Here is a 26,413-nt window from a genome sequence, read left to right on the forward strand (position 1 = left end):
AACCTAGAGCAGGTGTACCCTCTGCTTCCTAATTAGCATTCAGCCGTCTGGCCCCTCCCTCAGACAAGCTATTCACTCCATTACACACAGACTCTCTAGCCTTCCACCCTTTCTCAGCTAAAACGCTCTCAACCAGCCTGCTGGTGTCTTGGGATCCCTTCTAATCCTTGAAAACTCAATTTCGGTGCCAAATTCTCTTCTCAAGATTACCTACACAGAATCTTGTTCACCTGCTCTCCCACCTGAATCAAGTGAATGCAGGACTCTGGATGATTTTAAAGGCAAAGTCATTCCAACTGCCCTGCTTGTTGGGGGGCATCTTTTAAGGTTCCTAAATGTTCTCACCCCCAGCACCGGCCCCCCTGGGCCCAACCACTCTGGTGCCATTTTAGAAAAAGCAAGTGATTCTGCAACCATTCCACACCTCGCTTCTAAAATGTAAATTTACCCAACATTTCTATGCGCTTCTTGCCTCATAAGTTGGGTTTGTCATTTATCATGCGGCAGAACACTAATAGCCAATTGCCATTTTCACAACAGAGTGAGTGGGCTAGCAGCTGAATTTTCTCAGTCACTTGATTTCTCCTGCTCAGCTAAGGCACTCCCTATAAAGGGCCATGTTAAATGCCTGAGGTATATATGATTTATTTATTTATTTTATTTGTACATATCTATTCTATTTATTTTATTTTGTTAGTATGTTTGGTTTTGTTCTCTGTCTCCCCCTTTTAGACTGTGAGCCCACTGTTGGGTAGGGACTGTCTCTATATGTTGCCAATTTGTACTTCCCAAGCGCTTAGTACAGTGCTCTGCACATAGTAAGCGCTCAATAAATACGATTGATGATGATGATATGATACCTATAGATGTATCTAGTTCTATATCTAGATCTATAGATAAATACATCCCTGTTAAATGGAGGAAGCAGCATGATATAACGGCTAGAGCACAGGCCTCGGAGTCAAAAGGTCATGGGTTCTAATCCTACCTCCGCCACTTGTCTGCTGTATGGCCTTGGGCACATTACTGTGCCTCAGTTACCACATCCGTAAAATGGGGATTGAAACTGTGAGCCCCAAGTGGGACAGGCCCAGAGAAGTTAAATAACTTGTTTAAGGTCACAGAGCAGACAAGTGGCAGAGCAGGATTAGAACCCAGGTCCTTCTGACTCTCAGGTCTGTGCTCAAGCCACTAGACCATGTTGCTTCCATTTATTCCCCATTTGTTATTAAAAATTCGTCAGTGTGACTACTATACAACCCTGGAACTTGGAGGAAATTGTCCTGCTGCCTACACAGCGGAAACAACTTATCTCCTAAAGTAAATTTGTGGGTATACATGTACACTTAGACTAATGGGAGATGTTGACTACAATCAGTCCAACCTTTGTAGGGTCATACAAACGTTCTAACATGATGGGGGTTAGATTATATTTTTCAGTCGAATAAATGGTATTTTCAAGTGCTTACAGTGCAGAGCAATCAATCAATTGTATTTACTGAGCATTTCATTCATTAATTCATTCAATCGTATTTATTGAACACTTACTGTATGCACAGCACTGTACTAAGCGCTTGATAAATAATGGTGGTATTAAATGCTTACTATATGCAAAGCACTGTTCTAAGCACTGGGGAGGTTACAAGGTGATCAGGTTGTCCCACGGGGGGCTCACAGTTTTAATCCCCATTTTACAGATGAGGTAACTGAAGTGAAGTGACTTGTCCAAAGTCACACAGCTGACAGTTGGCAGAGCTGGGATTTGAACCCATGACCTCTGACTCCAAAGCCCGGGCCCTTTCCACTGAGCCATGCCGTGTGCAGAGCATCATACTAATCATTAGTGAGAATACAATATAACAGAGCTGTTAGTTTCCTGACCATTCATTCATTCATTCAATCACATTTATTGAGCGCTTACTGGGTACAGAGCACTGTATTAAGTGCTTGGAAAGTACAATTCAGCAATAAGGAGACACAATCCCTGCCCACACCAGTCTTACTGTCTAGAAGGGCGACCACGAAAAGCCACTCTAGAGCACTGTTCTAAGCACTTTGGAGAGTCCAATACAACAGAGCTGTTGGACTGTGAGCCCCATTAGGGACAGAGACTGTGTCCAACCCAATTTGCTTGTATCCACCCCAGTGCTTAGTACAGTGCCTGGCACATAGTAAGTGCTTAACAAATATCACAATTATTATTAGTATTCTCATTATACCTAATAATGATTAATAATTACAAATAATAATAATTGTGGCATTTGTTAAGCACTTACGAAGCACCTAGTACTGTATTAAATTCTGGGATAAATATAAGATCATCAGGTCAAACAGTCTCTCTATCCCACTTGGGGCTCATAGTCTGGGAGGAAGCTCTCATAACAGATATGACACTCTATTCAAGAGTGACTGCATTTCATTTTTTTCACATAGAGGGGGAGAGCAAAGGAAATGGCCAAATTAAATTTTCACAATGAAATAGACTGCTCTAGAAACAGCACACAAATAGCCAAAGCAAATCTGGGATAGTTCTCTGCTGAAGACTCAAAATGACTCTGGTCTCACACTCTCTGACATTGCAGAAACTGGGACTCCAACACAAACCACCTCTCACAATCTTATTTTCAGTTCCTGAAAGCTGTGACACTCAGGATACCAAGACAACAGGTGGCAACAACGGAGTTTCCTTCAGAAACAGAGGGCTAATGTGAGAGATCACTGTATTGCTGAAACCATTTGCCGGGGGAAGTATCCCCATGCTGACAAATACCAAGCTTCATTGGAGGATGGCAAAACCCATGACACGGTGTGGAGACGCTCGAGGGAAAGGAAAACACAGGTCATTGTTAAGAAAAGCCTCTAATATGAGGTAGGGGGGTGCCGGAAAGTAGAAGTGAAAACTTAGCTGGCCAGAACTCTACTAAATCTATGTGATACAAATTTGTGAAGGTGGAAAAAATAAATTCCATGAGAAGTGCTCGTCTGAGATGAGGTTTTGAGCATGGCCTAGCAGAAAGAGCACGGGACTGGGCATCAGGAGAGAATAATAATAATATCAATAATAATAGTATTTGTTACTATGTGCCAGGCACTGTACTAAACGCTGGGGTAGATACAAGATAATCAGGTCCCACACGGGGCTCATAGTCTAAGGAGAAGGGAGAAAAGGCACTGAATCCTCATTTTGTAGATGAGGGAACTGAGACATGGAGATATAAAAGTGACATGCCCAAGGACACACAGCAGAAGTGGCAGAATCGATGTTAGAACTCAGATTTCCTGACTCTCAGGCCCGTAGTCTTTCCACTGGACACAGTGCTTCTCATCTCATCTCCACCATTTGCCTGCTGGTGACTTTTAGCAAGTCACTTAACTTCTCTGAGTCTCAGTTACCTCATCTGTAAAACAGATTAAATACCCGTTCTCTCTCCTACTTAAGCTGTAAACCCCAAGTGAAACAAGGGGCTGCATCTAACCTCATTATCTTGTATCTACCCCAGAGCTGAGTATGGTGCTCGGCAGGTGTAAATGCTTAACGAATGCCACTATCACTATCATCATTATTATTATTAATAATATATTAATAATGATAATAACCCATCCAATTATTCACAGCCTGGAACTGAGAGCAAGAGGGCCTGGGTTCTAATCCCACCTCTGCCACTTGTCTGTTGTATGACCTTGGATAAATCACGTAATCTCTCTGTGCCTCCATTTCTTTGACTTGGTATGTCATAAAGGGGAACTTCCTTAATTTTTCTATACATTGTTTACCTTCTGAAATGTGTGTGTGTGTGTGTGTGTGTGTGTGTGTGTGTGTGTGTGGTCTGTGAAATTTAATGGAGTTAATGGCAGTACTGAAATTTGTCCATAAAATAGTCCTACAGCTTTAATAAAACAGATCAAACCCAAAACCCTTTACAGAATTAAAACATGTACATATATATATATCAGGCTATTTTCCTGATTTTCTCATCCAGATACTGATTTATAAGTACATAGTATAGAGTCTCACTGACTTCCTTATGTCAGCAATAGTCAAAGTAGGAGAGAATGTGCATTAATAAACATCTGATTCCAGAGGCTCGCTCTGTAGTACCAAAATCACATTAAAGGCCAACATTTCAAAACCAAATCACTTTAATCCCTTTCTCCTGTTCAGCCTCTCTCTCTTGAGACCTTGGCTATTTTGTGAGGGATATATTAAGGGAAGGTTACAGAAAGTTGGTCGGTCCAAAGGAAATGCTTTTATAAACACTAGACATACTAATAGAGTTTGGGAGTAGGCTGGCTTCTCTCCAGTAACAATTCAGTTTTCTACTCAGAAAACACAGAAGATTTTTAGCTTTGTTCATCATATAATTTCGTAAGAGTAGACAAAAAATATAAAATAGAAGCCCTGCCTGCTGGTCATCAGAGGATCAATCAGTCAATCAACCAATGGTATTTATTAGGGATTTATTGTATGCAGAGCACTATACTAAGTGCTTGGGAGAGTAAAACAGATTAAGTAGACAAAATCTCCGCGCTACAGAGGAGGCAGACATTAAAGTAAATTGCAGAGAGGGGCAGGAACAGAGAATTAGGACAGGTATATATCTGGTTAGGATATGTAAATGCTATGGGGTGGGTTGCATATCTGATTGCTTGAATGCATGGGAGCCACAGAAGTACTGTACTCTCCCCAGCACTTAGTACGATACTCTGCACACAGTAAGCACTCAATAAACATGACTGATTTAGGGAAAATTGAGCAGGGAGATGAGATTATTCAGGAAGTCTTCCTGGACAACAATAATAATATGGTATTTGTTAAATGTTATCCTATGCCGTCTGGACTACTGCATCAGCCTTCTCTCTGATCTCCCATCCTCGTGTCTCTCTCCACTTCAATCCATACTTCATGCTGCTGCCCGGATTATCTTTGTCCAGAAACGCTCTGGGCATATTACTCCCCTCCTCAAAAATCTCCAGTGGCTACCAATCAATCTGCGCATCAGGCAGAAACTCCTCACCCTGGGCTTCAAGGCTCTCCATCACCTCGCCCCCTCCTACCTCACCTCCCTTCTCTCCTTCTCCAGCCCAGCCCGCAACCTCCGCTCCTCCGCCGCTAATCTCCTCACTGTACCTCGTTCTCGCCTGTCCCGCCATCGACCCCTGGCCCACGTCATCCCCTGGGCCTGGAATGCCCTCCCTCTGCCCCTCCGCCAAGCTAGCTCTCTTCCTCCCTTCAAGGCCCCGCTGAGAGCTCACCTCCTCCAGGAGGCCTTCCCAGACTGAGCCCCTTCCTTCCTCTCCCCCTCGTCCCCCTCTCCATCCCCCCATCTTACCTCCTTCCCTTCCCCACAGCACCTGTATATATGTATATATGGTTGTACATATTTATTACTCTATTTATTTATTTATTTATTTTACTTGTACATTTCTATCCTATTTATTTTATTTTGTTGGTATGTTTGGTTTTGTTCTCTGTCTCCCCCTTTTAGACTGTGAGCCCACTGTTGGGTAGGGACTGTCTCTATGTGTTGCCAATTTGTACTTCCCAAGCACTTAGTACAGTGCTCTGCACATAGTAAGCGCTCAATAAATACGATTGATTGATTGATTGATTGATTGATGTTTTCTATGTCCCAAGCACAGGGGTAGATAGAAGATAATCAGGTTGAACACAGTCCCTGTTCTACATTGGGGGAGATGGGGGGAGGAGAGGGAGAGAGAGTTTTTTGCCTCTCATAGTCAAAAATGATACTCCTGAAGGTGAAATTCTACCAGGGTTTTTTCAGCCCTGTGAAGTAGTGGACAGAGGCCAGGGACCTGGGTTCTAATCCCAGCTCTGACAATTGCTTGCTGTGTGACCTTGGTCAAGTCGCTTAACTTCTCTGTCTCACTTTCCTCAACTATAAAAGGCTTCTCTGTGTCTCACTTTCCTCAACTATGAAAGGGGATTCAATACCTGTTCTCCCTTCCCTCAGACTATAAACCTCATGTGGGACAGGAGCTACATCTTAACTGATTGTATTGTGTCTAACCCAGGGCTTGGAACAGAGCTTAAAACTTGGAACATAGTAAGTGCTTAAGAAATACCTCCATTACTATTAATTTTAACAGACTCTGCACAGATTATCTCGGCCCTACTGCTGTATTTGGGCTGATTTCAAATCTTATCTCTGTTTCGTAAATCTGTCATGAGGGACATCACTAGGTTCCTGAAGCTGATGTTGCACCCTAAATATCTCCCAGGGGTCAGCTGCTTTATACTCAATCAATAGCCATGTGTCTGTTCATTGTTATAGTGTACTCTCCCAAGCACTTAGTACAGTGCTCTGCACACAGTAAGTGCTCATTAAATACGAGTGACTAAGTGAAAGGGTCTGGGGTCCAATGAGGAGTCACAGTTGCTTTCCAGCTTTGAAGGGAAGGAGAAGAAGGCTTTCCCACTCTGGTCGCTGCTCCAGAGCCCAGGATGATGACTTGGCCCCTGCTGGAGAAGCCCTCTGTCCCCTGGAGGGGTGGCACAAACAGAGACACTTTGGTCGGTGCCCACCCCTCGGTCCCACGGAGGAAATCTTGTATGCATGACCCTTTTAGTCTTTTAGACTTTTAGACTGTGAGCCCACTGTTGGGTAGGGACTGTCTCTCTATGTTGCCAACTTGTACTTCCCAAGAGCTTAGTGCAGTGCTCTGCACACAGTAAGCGCTCAATAAATATGATTGATTGATGACCCTGGTGGACAGACCTCTTCCCCAGCACTGCCCCTCGGTCGTGAGATCAGGTGACTACGTAATTTAAACTATGAAGATAATTATAAGCTGGTGAAACCACTCGCTTGTCTTTTTTATGGTATTTGTTAAACACTTCATTCATTCAATCGTATTTATTGAGCGCTTACTGTGTGCAGAGCACTGTACTAAGCACTTGAGAAGTACAAGTTGGCAACATATAGAGACGGTCCCTACCCAACAGTGGGCTCACAGTCTAGAAGGGGGAGACAGAGAACAAAACAAAACATATTAACAAAATAGAATAAATATGTACAAATAAAATAGAGTAATAAACATATACAAACATATATACATATATACAGGTGCCGCGGGGAGGGGAAGGAGGTAAGGCGGGGGGGATGGGGAGAGGAAGGAGGGGACTCAGTCTGGGAAAGCCTCCTACTTTGTGCTAGGCACCATACTAAGCGCTTGGATAGATACAAGTTAATGAGGTTGGACATGGTCCATGTTCCACATGGGGCTCACACCTTTAACCCTTATTTTACAGATGAGACAATTGAGGTCCAGAGAAGTTAAGTGACTTGCCCAGGGTCACACACAGCAGACAGGTGGCGGGGTGGGATTAGAATCCAGGTCCTCTGACTCCTAGGCACACTGTCTTTTCACTAGGCCATGCTGCTTCTCCTCTTAGTAATCCTTTCTCATTATCGAACCATCCAAGGATTTTGCCTGATTAACACGTTGGGGCACAAAATTTACGAATCTGATGATGGAACCTCTCTAAGCATGTGACTTGACTGCAGTCTAGGACCTCAATATTCGCAATCCTATCTTTCACTCATTCAGTCATTCATTCAGTCATATTTATTGATCATTTATTGTGTTCAGAGCACTGTACCGAGCGCTTGGGAAAGTACAATACAACCATAAACAGTGACATTCCCTTCCCACAATGACCTTACATTTGATGCAGCGTGGCTCAGTGGAAAGAGCGTGGGCTTTGGAGTCAGAGGTCATGGGTTCAAATCCCCACTCTGCCAATTGTCATCTGTGTTGCTTTGGGCAAGTCAATCAATCAATTGTATTTATTGAGTGCTTACTGTGTGCAGAGCACTGAACTTCTCTGTGCCGCAGTTCCCTCATCTGTACAATGGGGATTAAGACAGTGAGCCCCCCATGGGACAACCTGATCATACTGTAGCCTCCCCAAGTGCTTAGAACAGTGCTTTGCACTTAGTAAGCGCTTAATAAATGCCATTATTATTATTAGTATATTCAGTATGGCCCATAGGAAATGGATAAAACTGCTTAAAAAGCTGCAAGTAGCTTCTGGGGCAGGTACAAGTCAAACTACCTCATAGAACTTTGATACCACAACAGTAGTATAGATCTTGTGGTTTGTGTAACTAACCTTGTCTAACCTTGTCAATCTACCAATCACACTGCAGGTCTTCTCTTCCTGATACCACTTTTCCTCCTTTATCTGCTCATGCATTAACAGATAATGTACTGCCTAGGAGGCAGCATTAAGGGTCTGCATTAATTCTGACTTGATGAAAATTTTTGACCACAAGTACAGTTCATAAGGCAGACTGGGACATAGCCTTGTTTCATTTTAAGTTTCCTGTCAGTTCACATTGCAATTCAGTTAATAATTATAAAGTAACTCTAGCTAGATCTGCTTCCTTTTAAGTAATTACAGAAAGGAGCAGTGTTGCTTACTGGAAAGGCCACGGGCCTGGGAGTACAAGGTCCTGGGATCTAATCCTGGTTCTGCCTGCTGCTTGCTTGTGTTTCCTCTGCTGTAAAATTGGAACTCAATTTCTGCTCTTCCTCCTACTTAGGCTGTGAGCCCCACTTGAGGCAGGGACTATGTATGACCTGATTAATTTGTAACTACCCCAGCACTTGGAACAGTGCTTGACACATAGTAAGCACTTAATAAATAATAGTAATAATAATAATAATAAAAAAGGTAAAATGCCCTGGTTTAAGCACTAAAACATTATTAGATAATGATACATTTCAAATCATAAGAAACAACATTCCTTCATTCTAGGGGTTATTGTCTTCCTTAAGTGACAAATTGAAAATACACATGAACAGTGCTTTCCTCAAGTTACTGGTGATCTGCAAGGATAAGAGAAAGCTATCTTCTTTCTCCCTTCCACCTCCAATCGGATACATGAAAGAGAGCTAAAAGATTCAAGGTTAGTTTATCTGTTACCTTGATACCAGGGGGTAGTTTAGCATCTGTCCTGAAGTAAATAAAGGTGATCACATAGAAGAGAGTAGTCAGCTGTCACCTCTCTAGTGAACTACACGATAGAAACTGAAGTTGTAAAAAACCCTTTCAATTAGCAATGAGGTAGAATTTCCTGGAAGGGAAGAACTAGTGAAGGGTGGATAATGTGGAATCTCTATCCCTAAAAATCTCTAGAAAGAGGGCAGATGTCAGGAAAGGCAGATTAAGGGGTAACCCTCTATGATTTCATATAATGAGAGACAGAAAGGATAAGGTTGAATGTCTGGAGAGGCAGCTCTTCAGTACAAATCATTTATGCTTTGTATGCTTCAGGTTCCTCATCTGTAAAATGGGTCTTAAGATACCTGCTTTCCATACCTCTTAGCTTGTCAGCCCCATGTGGGACAGGGATTGTATTTGATCTGAAATCTATCTGAGAATTTTGCACAATTCTGTATTCCATGATTGTAATGAACTAATTCCATAGCCTTGATTAGGTGAGTTATAGTGTACAATGGGGTAGGAGTTGGGGTTGTAACTGATAGTTCTCAAACTCCTCAAACACATTGGATCAAATCTTTCTCCGCCAAAGCTAAGCAAGAACCATTACAGCCTTGCCATATGGGAGTTGTAAAGCATAAATGGAAGTGGGAAGACCATGAACTCACTTAAACAAATTGCTGTGGTTTATATCAGAGCAGCAACACCGTCCTGCAATTTGCGCCTCAAACTGCTTCCCCAGATTAATTATTATTATTTAAATATTTACAAAACACTTTATAGTTTCAAAGCACTTTGCAAACATTAACCACTTCCTGTGAGAGGGATGCATGTGAATGTGTACATGGACACATGTCAATCGGAAGCACTGATCAAATGTCTATTGTGTGCAGCGTACTATACAAAGTGCTTTGTAGAGTTCAGTAGAGTTTAGGAGGCATGATCTCCGCTCTCAATTATATTTATTGAGCACTTACCGTGTTCACAGCACTGTACTGTAAGCACTTGGGAGAGTGCAATACAATAGAGTTGATACACCTATTCCCTGCCCACAGCAAACTTACAGTCTAGACCAGGTGGCAGGCATTAATATCAATAAATAAATTACAGCTATAAACACAAATTCTGTGGGGATGAGGGTGGAGCAAATATCAACTGGGCCTCAGTTACCTCATCTGTAAAATGGGGATTAAGACTGTGAGCCCCCTGTGGGACAACCTGATCACCTTGTAACCTCCCCAGCGCTTAGAACAGTGCTTTGCACATAGTAAGCACTTAATAAATGCCATCATTATTATTATATCAAGTGCCTAATGGATATAGATCCAAACGAAAGATGACACAGAAGGGAGAGGGAGTCTGGGAAAAGAGGGCTAATAGGGAAATGTCTGTTGGTGGAGATATGATTTTAATAAGGCTTTGAAGAAAAGGAGAGTGGTGGTCTGGCATATATGGAGAAGGTGGGGAGAAAGACACCTAAATAAATGATAGGGGATCAATACAGTATATAAGATGAGACATGGAAGTAGCGCAAAAGGGGCAATTGGAAGACATTTAGAGATTTCTCAAGGGAAGTGTGATATCAGAAGGACACTGAAAATTGGAAGAGTGCTGGTCTGTGAGATAGGAAAGGAAAGGGAGTTTCACACAGAATAGATGGGTGAGAGGCAGCAAATTTTTTCCTTGACTCAAGGAGGCCAAATGCCGGAAACTGGTCCTAACAGCCACTGGACCAAAATGTTAATAAAAAGATAAATTTTCAAAGTGCATAGCTATGTGGAGGTATGTCACAAAGCAGGGGAAGTGTTAAATGGAACTTTTTAGCTCTGTAAAATATTTGAGGGGGTAGAAATTCAACTTGCATAACATTGATTCTGAAAATGCAGGCTAAGCATAAAAGTAATGGCAACTTTATAGATCACGCTTCAACATACGTCGAGATTTTCTTCCCACATATGTCCCTAAGTATGATGGAAGCATAGACCAGATTCTATCCCACAGCAGACACAGGCTCTTAATTAGAGGAATAGGATAAGGTAATGTGAGCTCTTCCCCTGTAGACTGTAAGCTCCTCGTATTATCCTATCCCACCTAGATTACTGCATCAGCCTCCTTGCTGATCTTCCAATCTCCTGTCTTTCCCCAATCTAGTCCATACTTCACTCTGCTGCCCAAACCATCTTTCTACAAAAACATTCAGGACAGGTCACCCCCCCACACACCCTCAAAAATTTCCAGTGGTTGCCTATCCCCCTCTGCATCAAACAAAATCTCCTCACCATTGGCTTTAAGGCACTCCATCACCTTGCTTCTCTTCTTCTATAACCCAGCCTGCATACTTTGCTCCTCTAGTGCTACCCTTCTCATTGTGACTTCATCTTGCCTGTCTCGCCTCTGACGCCTGACTCACATCCTGCCTTTGGCTTGGAAAACTCTCCCCCCTCAAATCCAACAGACAATTACTCTCCCCCCTTCAAAGCCTATGGAAGGCACATCTCCTCCAAGAGGCCTTCCCAGACTAAGCCCCCCTTTTCCTCATCTGCCACGTCCTCCTGCATTGCCCTGACTTGCTCCCTTCGCTCTTCTCCCCATTCCCAACCCCACAGCACATATATAGATGTAATTTTATTTACTTGTATTGATGTTTGTCTCGCCCCCCTCTAGACCGTGAACTCGTTGTGGGCATGGAATGTCACTGTTTATTGTTGTATTGTCCTTTTCCAAACGCTTAGTACAGTACTCTGCCGACAGTAATTGCTCAATAGATACAACTGAATAAATGAATGAATATTTTCCCAAACAGTTAGTAGGATATATATATGTATATATGTTTGTACATGTTTATTACTCTATTTATTTATTTATTTTACTTGTACCTATCTATTCTATTTATTTTATTTTGTTAGTATGTTTGGTTTTGTTCTCTGTCTCCCCCTTCTAGACTGTGAGCCCACTGTTGGGTAGGGACTGTCTCTATATGTTGCCAGCTTGTACTTCCCAAGCGCTTAGTACAGTGCTCTGCACACAGTAAGTGCTCAATAAATACAATTGATTGATTGATTAGGATCTCTGCCCACAGTGAGCCCGATTCCATGACAGCTTGACACTTTTTGTACTACAGGACATCAATCAAGCAAAATCCTTCCAGATGATCAGATAAGTGAGCACTCTATTTGGGCTCCTGATTGGTTTCCTTCTTACTTTAAATTGCTAGTTTTCCCAATATTGCAACCAGGGCGTGGTAGCAGGGAAGGAGGTGTGACTTTCCATGAAGGTCAGGAGGAAGGGATCCAGGCCAAACGCTAGCAACAAGACTGTAGGACGTGGACTGTGCAGTGGGACTGAGGGGTGGGGGCAAACAGAAGCGGCTCTGAACTGACTCCTCAGGAGGGATCATCGTCCCCCTCTCCAGGGGATGGAGAGGCCCTTCTGACAGGGGTAAGGCAGGGACTGAGCTCCATCTTCCCACTTGGCAGCCTGTGTTCTAGAACAGCAGCTGGAGTGGGAAAACCCTTCTTTTCCTTCCTCTCAAAGCAGGAAAACACCCACAGCTTCTCTCCGGACCCCAGATCCCTCAGCTCCAGCCCCAGGGTAGGAGGGGGATTTAAAGGGGCTGGAATCACTCACCCTCTTCAGTGGGATGAGGTTGCAACCTGGTGAGGGACAAAATGAGAAAGCTTGTGCTGACTTTCTATTTTTAAAAAAAGGCAAAATATTTAACTGGGCCTGTCACTTCGTCTCCCCTTCCGTAATCGATCCGTGGGGACTGCTCTGGCCACAGAAAGCTCATCCCTCACCCTCCAGGTAGACACTACGGCCAGCAGTGGTCTGGGGTTGGGGTAACCCCTGGGCTGTGGTGGTGGGTGAATGGGTGCCAGGGTGACTTCAGATCACGCAATATGACTGGCAGCTGTCAATCATAGGGGGAACACTGCCATGTTGGGTCATTAGTTAATCCCTTCTAGTAGGGATTGGTAGATTTGTTAAACTCCCGACCAAATCCAGCCAGACACTTCTAATAATAATGATGGCATTTGTTAAGCACTTACTATGTGCAAAGCACTTTTCTAATAATGATTATGGCATTTATTAAGCACTTACTATGTGCAAAGCACTTTTCTAAGCACTGGGGAGGTTACAAGGTGATCAGGTTGTCCCACGGGGGGCTCACACTCTTCATCCCCATTTTACAGATGAGGTAACTGAGGCACAGAGAAGTGACTTGCCCAAAGTCACAAAGCTGACAGTTGGTGGAGCCGGGATTTGAACCCATGACCTCTGACTCCAAAGCCATGGCTATTTCTACTGAGCCATGCTGCTTCGCTAATGCAAATTGCAACCCCAGTACAGCCCTTTAAAGGGATCAATAATAATAACAACAAATAATTATGGTACTCGTTAAGTGCTTACTTCGTGCCAAATGGAGTTTTATGGCTGGGGTATATAAAAGTTAATCAGGTCAGACATAGTCCTTGTTCCATATGGAGGGCTCAGGATTTAATCCCCATTTTACATATGAGGTAACTGAGGCACAGGGAAGTTAAGTGACTAGCCCAAGGTCATGTAGCAGGCACATGGTGGACTCGGGATTGGAACCCAGGTCCTTTGACTCCTGGACCAGTTATTTTTCAAGTAGTCCATGCTGCTTCTCGAATAAATGCCATTGATTGTTGTGGATAGGGAACATGTTTACGAACTCTGTTGTGTTGTAATAATAATTGTGGTATTTGTTAAGCGCTTACTATGTGTCAGACACTGAACTAAGCACTGAGGGGGTGGGTAATACAAGAAAATCAGGCTGGACACAGTCCCTGTCCCACATAGAGCTCACAGTCTTAACCCCCATTTTACAGATGAGGTAACAGGCACAGAGAAGTCAAGTGACTTGCCCAAGATCACCCAGCAGACAAGTGGCAGAGTCGGGATTAGAACCCATGACCTTCTGGCTCCCAGGCTTGTGCTCTATCCACTAGGCCATGCTGCTTCTACTCTCCCAAGTGTGTGAGCATGCTTGTGTTCTCCAAGTACTTAGTATAGTGCTCTGCACATGGTAAACTCTCAATAAATACCATTGATGATGATTAATTGGATCAGATTAGATGGCAGATTAGAGAAGCAGCATGGCTCAGTGGAAAAGAGCACGGGCTTTGGACTCAGAGGTCATGGGTTCAAATCCCTGCTCCGCCAACTGTCAGCTGTGTGACTTTGGACAAGTCACTTCACTTCTCTGTGCCTCAGTTACCTCATCTGTAAAATGGGGATTAAGACTGTGAGCCCCTCGTGGGACAACCTGATCACCTGGTAACCTCCCCATCACTTAGAACAGTGCTTTGCACATAGTAAGTGCTTAATAAATGCCATCATTATTATTATTATGATTATTAGTAGTAGTAAGGTGATGCTGGTAGAGTATGAGATATTGCAGTAAGAATTCTTCTGGGTTCCATTTTGCTTCCTCTCCCCACTCGTTACAAGGGTCTTTCATCCCGGCCTGATCTTCCTTGGACATTGACAGCATCCTTCAGGGAGCAATAGCGGGGAGAGTGATGTCTGTCTGGTTTTGTACACACAGGTTTGTTTAGGCTATTTGCTGCCGGTATGCAGCCGGGTAAAATTTAAAATATACATCAGCGGCTGCCAAAGCATACCAGATTCATCTGGCAGATGTACATGCCCCCGGCCCTGCCAAATCATTCCTTTCGAGGGGGGACCTCGTAAAGCAGTAGCTGTCAACTTCTGAAGGGTGAAGTGAGGCCATCATCATCATCAATCATATTTATTGAGCACTTACTATGTGCAGAGCACTGTACTAAGCGCTTGGGAAGTACAAATTGGCAACATATAGAGACAGTCCCTACGTCATGGTTCCAACATACTGAAAAAAGAGTGGCCACCAAAGCTTTCTCAGTGGACACCACGTGAAGGGCTGTGGTGTTTTTTCAGCCCCCTTCCCATGCAGAATTACGTCCTCACCGACAGTAACTCCACCTTAGAAGCAAGGAAGGCTAAATATATATTTTACAGATGATCTACATTCGCATATCAAAAATATTTTAAATCTAAACTCAAATTAGCATCAACCCAGACTCGGGGCATGAAAGAAATTGAGCTGAGAGTACTCCAGCAAAAGGTTTTTGCCAGCCTTGTATTAGAAGAGAAACAGGTGTACCAGAAAAAATAAAATAAAATCCTGTGAGCAGTCGGATCTCTGGAGAAGACACTTGAGAAGGGTTCCTTTGGTGTCAGAGCATTTTTAAATTATCAGTTAATAAAGTGAAGAAACATATTTGGCTAGGAAATGCCACGGAGAAACACACATGTCTCCATTGCAAGGAGCCACCCACTCCCTGTTCGCAGTAATGCTTTCCCTCCCCTGGGTCTAACATCTTCCCTTTTTGAACAAATCTTTTTTGCTGTAGTTGGTGAGAAAATGCCCTCTTGTGGGCGTGACAGTTGGCCACCTCAAAAGCTTTAAAAATCTCGGAAACATCTATAGATAATCCATCAAATAAATTCATTAGAATCAGGAATGTATTTGTTTCAATTAATCAGAAAGCAGCGGATCATTAAAGTAAAAACATGGTTTCCCAATGCTTTATTTAAAACGCATTTCATCTCTGAATGCCTGACGTACAGGGACAAATTGGAATTTTCTGACCCTTGCCGGGAAGAAGGCTGATAGATTTTTTTTTCCCCCTCCCAAATTTAGCCCCATTATGTGCTAATACACGAGTAGCTTTTTAATCAGTTGCCAGAATTTCTCCCTGAATTACATCTGCTTTCTGCTCCCAAAATAAGCACAGGCTTGGTAGACAGACAGCACAAGAAAATATCATTATGTAAAATGAGTTGGTAAGCACCAGTATTTCTCCAGTAGTAAAAAGAATCTGACTCTGGCTGAGGAACTTAAAGTTTCTTGACTATCTTAACAGTCCATCAATGGTACAGGCTTCTATTAAAGCATAATTCTCCTCATACTTACAGCAACTGGAAAGCTGCCAAAGAAGAGTATCATAGCATTACTGCTGCAGTTTGCACTGTCAAAGAAACAGACTCTCAAGAAATAGGGTGGAAGAACAGTTACTTTCCTGGGAAATTCCCATTTTGATTCCCATCAGTGAAAGAACACACATTTTCCTGGGAAATTCCCATTCAGAACCTCACCAATGATGATTTTTAAATATTTCCCCAGAGTGCCAAGAAATGGTTTGGGTTTTTTAATCTAGCACATGAGCCAGCTCTGAAATGGAGGTCCTTATTTGCAATTGCACAGTTATTTCACCTTGTTGTTATGTGCTGGAATCCAAGGACAAATTAGGGCAGACTGCTGTACGCCCACTGGTAAAGTCTAATGAAGGCTGATTTTGGAACTCTTTCTGGAAATTTTGTTCTGTGAAGATGACAACTGGGAGGCTTAGGAAATTCACTAAGGTGAAATTATGTAGGCATGCTATGCTGGTAGGAGTAACTAGCATAGTAGAAGCTGTAAAAGTAGTAGTAGTACTATTAATAGAACTAGTAGCAGTAGTAACCCCTCTCAGGGTCGCACCTGGAGAGTTTCCAGCACCCTACCAGTCTCGGTTACGGGAGGGAGAGTCAAGCGGAGGCATATCCATTCCATTCCTAGCTTGGGCAATGGTTAGCGAGTGGAAGACAATCTGCTACAAGTTGAAACTCACCCATGCTGTGTAGCAGCAGCATGGGAGAGCACTGAGGGCGGAAACTTGAATTTATTGTGTGGAAGGCAGAAATGGTAAACCACTTCTGGATTTTTACCAAGAAAACTCTATGGATACACTACCAGAACGATTGCAGATGGAGAGCGAGGCGTTCTGGGAGAGATGTGCCCGTGGTGTCACTATGGGTTGGAAACGACTCAATGGCATAAGACAAGACAAGCAGTAGTAATAGTAACGGCAGTAGTAGTAATATTAATAGTAGTAATAGTAGTAGTAGAAAAAGAACCTGTGGATGCAAGGCATTACAGTGCCTAAGTACTTGGGAAAGCACAAGAAATGTACCCTGCCCACAAGGAGCTTGCATTCTAATGGGGGGGGGGGAGATAAGCATATGAGTATTTTCAATAGGATAATCAAAAAATAAATTTACTGGTCAATACATATGTGCTGAGGGAGGGTATAAATATATATCTAAGTGCTAGAAGTGACAGGTGGGTTGGTGGAAATCGGGTGCTGGAAACTAAAGACCTTAAAATCCTTGTGGATGGGGATTGTGTCTGCCAACTCTATTTTATTGTACTTTCCCAAGCACTCAGTACAGTGCTTTGCACACAATAAGCAGTCAATAGTAATAATGGCATTTGTTAAGCTCTTACTATGTGCGAAGCACTGTTCTAAGCTCTGGGAGGATACAAGATGATCAGGTTGTCCCACGTGGGGCTCAAAGTCTTAATCCCCATTTTACAGAACACTGAGGCTCAGAGAAGTTAAGTGACTTGCCCAAGGTCACACAGCAGACATGTGGCAGAGTCAGGATTAGAACCCATGACCTCTGACTCCCAAGCCCTGGCTTTTGCCGCTGAGCCACGCTGCTTCTCAATACCATTGATCGATTGCTTGAATTGGGGAAGGGTAGTTGGGGGAGGTGGAATTTTAGGAGCACTTTACAGGTGCAAAGAAGTCTGGTCCCCCAGATTAGTGGGGTGATGGCAATTTGTTGTCCAGTGGAACGGTATGAGGATCGGGTCAAAGGCAGAAAAGTCAAGAGTGAGGTACAGCTTGGAGGTCAGTTTGGGTGGAATGAAGAAAGTGAGTTGGTGAAGAGGGCTGATAGGCAAAGATGTGGGAAATTAGTGCAGAGCTTTGAAGACTTGTGATACTTGTTATACGCTAACTGTGCCAAGCACTGCACTAAGCACTAGGGTAGATATAAGATAATAAGGTCCCAGAAGGACATCACACTCTAAGTAGGAGGGAGAATAGGTGCTGACTCCCCATTTTGAAGATGGGGGAAAGGAGACGCAGAGAATATAAGTGACTTGCCCAAAGTGTCACAGCACGTAAGTCCCCTGACTCCCAGCCTTGTGCTATTTCCTCTAGGCCATGCTGTTTGTCAAATTTGCCAGTAATTTCCAGCATGACATAGTTGGTGAAGACCAACGGCTTGGGGAAGAGTACAAAAGAAGGGGGGGAATAAGAACGAGAAGAATAGAGATCACCACCTCTGTGCCGGTGGTGTTTGAAGCATCAGTCTCTTCTTGCTTTTTAAAGGAAAACTCAAGCCCATTGCAGGGGGTCCAAAGAGTTTCCTGTTAAAACACCTGTTTCTGGTAGAAATTCAGCACTGGGAAAGGCTTTTATCCAACTAATAAAAAAACTAAACAAGATAATCTCCTTTAGCTCAGTTTCAGGCAAATAATTGGTGCTGAGCCCAGAGAAAGTGATCTTGTGTCATGTTACCCACATCAAGAAATCATTTCTAACCTTACCTGTTGCCACATTATTAACTATCATCTTCTTAAAGCTCAACTGAGAATATCTCACAGGAGAATGGCATTTATCATATCCTCTGGACTGTTAGCTCATTCTGAGCAGGGAACACATCTATTATTTTTTTTAATGCTATTTGTTAAGCACTCACTATGTGCCAGACACTGCTTTAAGCACTGGGGTAGATACCAAGTAATCAGGTTGGACACAGTCCATGTCTGCCACATGGGGCTCAGACTCTTCATCCCCATTTTACAGATGGGGTAGCTGAGGCACAGAGAAGTGAAGTGCCTTGCCTGAGGTCCCCCAGCAGACCAGCGACAGAGCTGGGATTAGAACCCAGGTCCTTCTGATTCCCAGGCCTGTGCTCTATTCACTAGGCCATGCTGCTTCTCTGTTGTACTGTACCCTCCCAAGAGCTTAGTACAGTGGTTTGCACACAATAAATACCACTGGTGTTGTTTGATGAAACACCTTTCCATTTCATTATGCATATCCTTCTGGAAAGAGCTTGGATACGACTGCTTTCAATCTTACTGGATGAAATAAATATTGCCTTCCTACAGCAATAAACTAAGAGAGGTCAGACTATTAGGGAGGGAATAAACAGGTCATTATGAAAAGGTGCATAATTTCTGCCAGCCCCTACATTCCATTCAGTAAATTATCTCTTACACTGTCTGAAAAAATCAGTGAAAGGGTTATTCAACAGTGCCACACAAAAAAAAAGGAGAAAAAAACCCAACAATTTTCTAGTCCCATGTAAGAGCACTTCAATTGTTGGGTGACTTTTGGATTCTGAATTTGTATTATATAGGTGAGTACGGACACCCACCTACATCAACATAAGGTTGTCTTCTGCATTCCGACGTGTCCCAGGGTAACTGGTCTTCAAACAAATGCCTTGGCTAGTGCTGTATTTGAACTTTTCTGATTCAAGGTGTGGGAAACAATTCTGAAAACGAACCAGGAGCCATTTAGCGACGTGTGCCAAATAAAAAATTAAAAAAAAAAAAGCCCAAGAAGAAAACTAGATGGTGGAACATTTTCAACCCAGGAAATCTAACTTCCTAGTTCACTGGGTACCTCTCCTCTCCCCTCAGAGTAGGCTCTGAAATAATACAGATGGCTTTTGTGCTGGGTCTCCTGCAGCCAGCCCTTAGAACTGAAGAAAGAAGCTTTGAATTCCAGTCCCAGGATCGGAGCCAGTCTTTCCGGCCTGCAGTGCTATCAGGTGTGGGGGCCTGGAGGTAGAAAATAGCTAAAGTTACACCTCACTGTGACTGGGGCTATGGTAATAAAGGGCCAGGCCTCAAAGACACGGTGGACACAGAGGTGAAGGTCACAGGAGCCCATGGCAAGAGCCTTGACCACAAGCTACTTCCCCTATCTTGCCCTTTTAGGAAATACTAGTTCTTCCAGAACTTTCCCACTTTTTACTCAGAAAATTCCTCTTACAATTGCTGTTAAAGATTTTGGGTTTCTTTGGGGTTTTTTAATGTTTTTTGTCAAGCACTTACTTTGTGACAAGCACCGTACTGTATTTACAAGTTAATCAAGTCAGATACATATGGGATTCACAGTCTAAGTAGGAGGGAGAATGAGGACGGATTCCCTGTTTTGAAGTTGAGGAAACTGAGGCACAGAGAAGTCGATTTGCCCAAGTCCCACAGCAGGTAAGTGACAGAGCCAGGAGCAGAACGCGGATCCCCTGATCCGCAGGCCCCACTAGGCCAAGCTGTTTCCCAGCTTGTAAACTGATCGTTTCTGGCTCCCATCTCCTTAAATTTACTTATCCAAACCTTGCCTACTGTTTACAAACAGTACAAACACAAACTACTGACTCTCAAATGTTTTTCCTGACAGATCTAAAGTGCAGCGAGGTGATGGTAGATATTCACTTAGAAGCAGCAAGTCAGACTCATGACAAACTGTAAAAAAAAAAAAAAAAAAAATCACCCAGATTCAAACCCACCCACCCAATATAAAAATCAGCAGTATTTATGGAAGATGTACTGTGTGCAGAGCACTGTATTAAGCACTTGGGGAGTACAATACAACAGAGTTGGTAGACACTTTCCCTGCCCACAATGAGCTTACACTCTACAGGGAGAGGCAGACATTAATATAAATAAATTATGGTTATGTACATAAGTTCTGTGGGGCCAAGGGTGGGGTGCAGAAAGGGTGAAAATCTAAATGCAAGGACAATGCAGAAGGCAGTGGGAAAAGAGGAAAGAGGGCTTAGTCAGGGAAAGCCTCTTGCCCTCCCCTTGATCTATATGATTGATGGTCAGATAGAGCATCAATAAATACGATTGATGATTGATGATGATAGAGGCTGGGGACGCCTTCTGAGGTGGGGATCTGGCGATAAAATGGAGAAAGATACCTGCTCTCCCTCCCTCTTAGGCTCTGAGCCTCTTGAGAGATGGGAACTGTGAATGATCCGATAATCTTCTATTACAGTGCTCTGCACAGTGCTTGGGGTGTAGTTTGATAATGACTCATTATCATCATTATTATTATTATTATACAGCACCAGATGCTTTTATGCTTGAGAAGCAGCGTGATTTAGTGGACTGAGCACGGGACTGGGAGTCGGAAGGAGCTGAGTTCTAGTCCCGGCTCCACCACATGCCAACTGTATGATCTTGGGCAAGTCACTTCACTTCCTCTGTGCCTTGGTTATCTCATCTGTAAAATGGGGATGATTTGCTTGTATCCACCCCAGCCCTTAATATAGTGTCTGGCCCATAGTAACTGCTTAACAAATACCATTGTTATTACTATTACTATTATTCTCTGGGCCTCAGTTACCTCATCTTAAGAGGGTGAGCCCCAAGTGGAATAGGGGACTGTGTCCAAACTACCTTGTATCTGCCCCAGTGCTTAGAACAGTTTTTGGCACAGATTAAGTGCTTAACAAGTACCAGTGTTATTATTATTATTATTTTATTCGAGTTTCTTTAAGTTTCCAGACTCCCTCCCACTTGACTACTGTCGCTGATTTCCACAGCTAAGTGGCACCCTATGAACAGACCTGAAAGGGGGACGCAACCTGGGGCCCATGGAAGGCTCCAGGGTCCCCCCCGGAGAATCGCTCTGAGTTTGAGCAGACTTTTGTAAAATGCTATGTTAAGTCTTGTATCTAGCATAATAATAATTAAGGTACTTGTTAAGCACATACTATGTGTTAAGCATTCTTCTAAGCGCTAGGGTATATTCAAGTTAGGTTGGACACAGTCCCTGTTCCACATAAGGCACACACGCTTAATCCTTATTTTCCAGATGAGGTAACCGAGGCCCAGAGAAGTAAGGTGACTTGCCCCAGGTCACACAGCAGACATGAGGTGGGGCTGGGATTAGAACCCTTGACCTTTTGACGCCCAGGATTTTGCTCTACCCACTAGGCCATGCTGCTTCTCAACGTAACGCATGCAGCATCTTGAGTGTCTCAAGGTCCGGCATTTGCGAGGGCCTCGGTAGCCAACTAGACCATAGGTGTGACAGAAGCAATCGCTCCCACCTTTCTGAGTTGGACTCCAAGACTTGCTCATGCTGGGTAACTGGACTTGACAGTTTCCATCAGGGTTGAAAGATGCAAATTGGTGCCTTTCTGATCTATTCATTCTTCAAAACCTGTCAGTCAGCCCATTGTATTTATTGAGCGCTTACCATGAGCAGAGCAGTGTACCGAGCGCTTGGGAGAGTACAATGTAACAGACATACTCACTGCCCAAAATGAGCTTAAAGTGTTGGGAGCCTGAGATGGGGGTGATGAATAAAGGGAGAAAGTTAGGATATTCCCTCCCAGTTCTCTCATCCCCTAAAAGCTCTGCCCCTTTTCCTGGCCACTTTAATGATGAAAATTTGGATTTTTGACCAAGACCCTTAGCACATCATGCTAGCCTCTCACCCATGGGGCATCACACACCTTGTACTTCCCAAGCGCTTAGTACAGTGCTTTGCACATAGTAAGCGCTCAATAAATACGATTGAATGAATGAATACCTGGCCAGCCACGCTAACCCTGCCAGGTCCGCTGGGCAGTAGGAGGGCACCCTCTTACTCTTTGCATAGCTCAAAAATCACAGACATGTTCCAGGGGAAAATGTTCTAGCTCAATTTAGATACACTGATTTGCCAACATATATTTTGAATGAACACAGACTGTATTAATCTATATATCACTCGCTTCCCTACATAGCAAATTCAGGGGATCCTTTCAAATGTGCAAGACTCTCATACATACACATACATAAACAAAATGTACACATATACACAAGCACAGTTGAAAAAGCACTACTGAGAGTGAAGGTCACTTGGGAAACCATGTGCGAAGCAGTATGGCCCAGTGGAAAGGGCATAGGCTTGGGACTACGAGGACATAGGTTCCAATCCCGGCTCTACCACAATATTTAACTTCTCTGTGCCTCAGTTTCCTCATTGGTAAAATGAGGAATTCCCACTAGACCGTGAGCACCATGGGGAATAAGGATTGTGTCTGACCAGATTATCTTGTATCTACTCCAGGGCCTAGAAGAGTATTTGACACACAGTAAGCACCTAACTAAAGAACATTAAAAAAAAAAATTCTTGACATATAGAAATGCTTAACAAATGCCATAAAAAATCCACAATCACTAGTATTGAAAGGCCAATGCAGTACCCACAATCTTGTTCACATTAAACACACAAAAAGGCTGATCCTTGTTGTGTTGTCATGTTTAACGTTTACAGCACCTGGAACTGTTTTCTCTTTTATTTCCCTGTTTTTCATTCCTTGGCTCACGCGCACGTGCACACACACACACACACAAAAAAAAATTAGCCCTTTGAGGGCCAGGGATTGGGTCTCATTCTCATCATTTTCCCCAATGCTTAGTACAGCATCCTGCACACAGTAGATGCTTATTAAATGCTGTTACTATTAATGGTAAAGCATGCTGGCGCAAACACATCACTACTTTTAGATAGAATGATACAGATTGGAATTTTACATAATAGACTGCATTTGGAGTTCGGCTAACTCGAGATGCGTTTTTTATTTATAGTCAAAAAACTTTTTAAATCGGTCGCAAAAATATTCTAATTCAAATGCAAAATAACCCACATAGAATCAATTGATCAGCGGTATTCGCTGAATGCGTGCTTTTTGTGCAGAACCCCGTGCTAAACGCTAGAATCAGAAGATGACTTTTCAAAACCACGGTGATTACACATTAACTTCTTTTAATATAATGATGCAGAAATTCAGTAACATACATAGCTAAACAACATCACAAAAGCACAGGAGTAAGGGTCGTCTGCTGAAACTACCTTGGCTCTTGGCTATTTTTTAATCACCGAGTAGGGGTGTGTACCAACACAGAAAATTCACTTCCTTCAAAACACATTAATCAATTGATGTATCCTCCAAACACAACCCACAGTGCAGAGGTTCACTGACAAATGCCACGTCCAAAACCTGAAGCACAACATTTTAATGACTTGCAAAAGAAGGGGTGACTGATTACACTGTAAGCTCCTTGGGGGCAGGAAACCTGTCTACTAACTGTTTTGTACTTGCTGAAGTGTTTAGAACAGTGCTCTGCACATGGAAAGCACTCAGATACCACTGTCTGATAGAAAACATTTAGCAATTACTTGATGTTTGCCCAGTGGTATTTTAGCATTTCATAAAGTAATAGAAGATCAGGTCTTTGCGGGTTCTGTCTGCATCTTTCACCTTCATTGTACATTCCCAAGTGCTAAGTGCAGTGGTCCACACACAAGAGGTGGCTAATAAATACTACTGATTGCCACTGGGATCTTGAGGGATTTAATGCTCAATGAGGCTGAAAAGAGAACGACAAAAAAAAAAAAAGTAAAGAGCCTGTTACCTATGTGAACTTCCTGCTCATTTTTCCTTGACAGCTCACAGCAAGAGCACTTTTAATAGCAATGTCCACACCTTCTACAGAGGTGAGAGTCTACGAAAAGGTATCCAGGCTGGAGACGTCGAACTAACCTGAAGCTGCTATCGCTCATCAGCAATAGCAGCCAAGCCCTCAAGGTAATTAGGAAGCAAAATGTGAGATTTTTGTGCTCTCAAATAACACCTTTGAGCATTTCTGGAATGGAAACAGAGGCACTTCTCAACTGGAAATGCATTCTCACTGCTCCAACAAGGATGGGTAAAGGGTGGGGAGCCATTGCCGATGTCTCTGCTCCTCCCTCTCCCCCGCTTCAAAGCCTTATTGAAGACACACCTCCTCCAAGAGGCCTTCCCTAAGTCCTCCTTTCCTCTTCTCCCACTCCCTTCTGTGCCGTCCCTATATGTTCCCTTTATTTATCCACGATGCAAGCACTTATTATTTATAAATGTATTTATATTAATATCTGTTCCCCCTCCAGAATGTAAGTTTGTTGTGGGCAGGGAATGTGACTGTTTATTGTTATATTGTACTCTCCCAAGCACTTAGTACAGTGAGCTGCACATCGTAAGTGCTCAGTACATATGGCTGACTGACTGACTGTTCCTACAAACTGCAAAATCTGAGCATGGCCATTCCACAAGAACAGACTTTGCTGTCTCCCCACCAGGATGCTTTCCAGATAATTTCTCCAAATCTTCAAAATTGGAAAGTCTGGAGGGCTTTTGTCTGCATTTGAGGAGTCAGACATGCCTGATGAGGAGGAGGCGAACAAAATCTCAGCACATGAAGTGGAAGCAGCTTTGTCCTGCTGTGCCTTTATATCTATGGCAAAGATCCACAAGCTTGAAAAACAGACCGTACTTAGGGCATTTGGATTGTCAACAGAACAACAAGTTTAATCTTCCTGATGGTTTTCCCACCTCTGGATTCTAAAGCTCAGGGTTTTCAGAATTCCTTTGCTTAAAATTCAGGTGGGAACGAACAATGGTCAATCTGGGAAAATTGTCATTTTGTGACAGAAGATTCCACCCTGTCTCAGCACCTCCAGTAACCGGAGATAGACACTTTTTTTGAGAAGGCCAGGAGGAGGAAGAAGCTAAAGTTAAGCTCGTTCAAGTTCCCTAAGGGCTGGGCAAAATCTCCCCCACCCTTCTAGGGCTTCTGTGCTCTGCACTGGTGAATGATATCCTTGGCATCTTTGTAGACTGTAAGCTCTGGGTGGTCAGGGAACATGTCTACCAACCCTCTTGTCATGTCCTTCAACCCACATTTTCAATCGGTCACCCAGTCCAGCTGGTTCAATCTTCACAACATCACTAAAATCCGCCCATTTCTCTCCACTCAAACTGCTACCAGGTTAAATCCAAGCACTTAGTCTATCCTGCCTTGATTACTGCAGCCACCTTGCTGACCTCCCTGCCTCTGGTCTCTCCCCATTCCAGTCCATACTTCACTCTGCTGCCCGAATCATTTTTCTACAAAAATGTTCAGTCCATGTATCCCCACTCCTCAAGAACCTCCAGTGATTACCCATCTACCTCCAGATAGAATGCAATCTCCTTACCATTAGCTGAAAAGCACTCAATCACCTTGCCCCCCCCCCGCATCTTATCTCACTGATTTCTCACCATAACTCAGCCCACAGACTTCACTTTTCTAATGCCAACCTACTCGCTTTACCTCAATCTCATCTATCTCATCACTGGTCTCTTGCTTATGTCCTACCTCTGGCCTGGAACTCCCTCCCAATTCATATCCGATAGACAATTACTCTCCCCACCTTCAAAGCCATATTAACATCACAACTCCTCCAAAGGGCCTTCCCTGACTAAGCCCTCATTCCCTTTATTTCCTCTCTCATTTGCATTGCCCTTGCACTTTGATTTGTAATAATAATAATGGCATTTATTAAGCGCTTACTATGTGCAATGCACTGTTCTAAGCGCTGGGGAGGTTACAAGGTGATCAGGTTGTCCCACAGGGGGCTGACAGTCTTAATCCCCATTTTCCAGATGAGGCAACAGCCACAGAGAAGTTAAGTGACTTGCCCAAAGTCACACAGCTGACAATTGGCA

At 43.3% G+C, this 26,413-nt stretch overlaps 1 protein-coding gene and 1 non-coding gene across 3 annotated transcripts in view; one reads left to right on the plus strand and one right to left on the minus strand.

Annotated features, from left to right (window-relative positions):
- Positions 1-26,413, minus strand: part of KLHL29 (kelch like family member 29) — a 540,646-nt gene that overhangs the window by 502,832 nt on the left and 11,401 nt on the right. The gene's annotated exons all lie outside the window — the stretch shown is intronic.
- On the plus strand, positions 16,500-16,637 carry LOC119932777. The gene has a single exon (XR_005452511.1). It is a non-coding gene; the product is annotated as a small nucleolar RNA SNORA7 (small nucleolar RNA).

Source organism: Tachyglossus aculeatus, chromosome 9 (assembly GCF_015852505.1).
Source record: "Tachyglossus aculeatus isolate mTacAcu1 chromosome 9, mTacAcu1.pri, whole genome shotgun sequence".
Taxonomy (NCBI): Eukaryota; Metazoa; Chordata; class Mammalia; order Monotremata; family Tachyglossidae; genus Tachyglossus; species Tachyglossus aculeatus.